The sequence below is a fragment of the Pteropus alecto genome, unplaced genomic scaffold, assembly GCF_000325575.1.
Source record: "Pteropus alecto unplaced genomic scaffold, ASM32557v1 scaffold666, whole genome shotgun sequence".
In the NCBI taxonomy this organism is placed as follows: domain Eukaryota; kingdom Metazoa; phylum Chordata; class Mammalia; order Chiroptera; family Pteropodidae; genus Pteropus; species Pteropus alecto.
Window position 1 is genome coordinate 17,015 of NW_006438086.1, and position 2,069 is coordinate 19,083.

Genomic DNA, 2,069 nt, shown 5'->3' on the forward strand with positions numbered 1-2,069 from the left:
GTCCAACTTGCTTGTTCTGACACTTTTCTTAATAATCTGGTGATGTATTTGTCAGCAGTTCTGCTGACTGTTGTTCCTTTCGCTGATATCATTTACTCTTACTCTAAGATTGTTTCCTGCATACATGAAATCTCATCAGTTCAGGGGAAGTATAAAGCATTTTCTACCATTTGTCTCACCTCTCTATTGTCTTCTTATTTTATTGTACAAGTCTAGGAGTGTACCTCATCTCTGTCTCTACCCACAGCATGCACTCAAGTGCAATAGCCTCGGTGATGTACATCGTGGTCACGCCCATGCTGAACCTATTTATCTTTAGTCTCAGGAACAAAGACATAAAGGGGGCTTTGAAAAGATTCTGTGGGATGGCAGCTATAAAAGGGACAACTGTTCTGGGGCTGAAGAACTTTCTGTGTTTGGAGGGCTAAAAGCCTTGGAACCAGAAAATTGTGTAAATAGAACATGCTTCCTTTATTTATTTGCTGGAATTTCCATGTATTTTATTCACCTTCTCCATACAATGTAAGTAACTGTTTATTATGCTTTCTGCTTTAATATATAGATATTTTTCCTCTTTGTCCATTTTCCCGCTCTCGCAAAGTTTTTCAAAATTCGAACCAAAAATAATTGGAAATTCCAGTTATTGTGTGAAGCCATGTGGGTCTTAAAAATTATTTCTTCTGCCCTGTGCCTCTTTGTTGTTGGAAGAGATCCTTGGGGTCGTTGTCTGCTCTGTCACCTCTTTGCTCTGCTGCATCTCTGTGTCAAACTGATTCCATGATGAATGATGGCTCCTGAGCAGAGGGACAGCCACACTGAGGAAGCAGTGGCAGAGGCTGCAGAGATGGGCTCTGGGACCGCTGCCAAGCACTGATTTTTATGACACTTTTGGAAGGGTGAGTTCGGCCCCACAGTCCCAGAATATGTATCATCCTAGGTGTGAATCAGGCTTGTTTGAAGAAGTGACAGATGATTCCAGCTTTTTTGATAGTGGTGGCAGCCAGATAGAAAATAACACATTTTGCAGAGCTCTGGTGCAATTTGAACCTCAGAATGATTACACAAGATTTTAGGCAATTTCTAAGTAGTGATCCACTGGACCAAGATAATAGAGCCAATGAGAGGTCACCAAACACACTGACTCTCAGGACCAAGTTGGCCTTCAAGTTGCCAGTGACTGGGAGATAAAGATCAGAAGGAAGTACTCATCCCAGTAGATCTCCAGCTATTGAAAGAATAATACAACAGTCCTTTACCAGAGTCTTTGCAAATTCTGCAGTTCCCGAATCCCCACACCCTTTTTTTCTGGAGCAGGATGCTGCACTCCAACTTTGGGGACTATACCTGGGGTCACACAGAGCTTGATGCCCTCGTAACCCAGTTTTTAAGACAATTGGAAAACACAAGGCCTCCACAACCTGACAAGGGGAAGATCACATCTCTTCCAACAGTGACAATAACTCAGGAGCAAGTCGATATGTGTTTAGAGTGTTCGGTATGCAAAGAAGATTACACAGTTGAAGAGGAAGTTGGCAGTTACCCTGCAGCCACATCTTTCAGAGCAGTTGTATTGTGCCATGGTTAGAACTGCATGATACATGTTCTATATGCGGGAAGAGCTTAGATGGTGAGCATGCTACTTGGCAAACCCAGAGCTCTGAGGCCTCTGCAAGCAACAGATTTAGCAGCGACAGCCAACTACAGGACTGATGGACTTTCTGAAGCTAAAGACTGTATCTGAACCAGGGCTGTGGTATCTTACCACAGCTGTAAATTGTTTTAAAAAGCAAACAAAGAAACAAGCAAACAAACAAACTAACAAACAAATGTAGTAGGTGGATTTAGGAAATGTATAAGAAACCCCAACCCATAATAATGCAGCGAGTGTTTTTCTTCTCTAAGTTTAAAGTAGATGGAATTACGTCTACAACAAAATGTCTCTGATTCTTCAATTCAGAGTGATGATTTTATAACTGTGAAACTAATTATGTGCATTTACCCCCAGCCAAAATTGAATCAGTTCCTTAAAGCCCAGCTAGGGTCCTGACATCTGTCGAGTTACCCTGTAA

The 2,069-nt window shown here is 41.9% G+C and overlaps 1 pseudogene; it reads left to right on the forward strand.

Moving 5' to 3' along the window:
• The first annotated feature begins 889 nt into the window (after positions 1 to 889).
• On the forward strand, positions 890 to 1,722 carry LOC102896361 (annotated as a pseudogene).
• Positions 1,723 to 2,069: the final 347 nt, after the last annotated feature.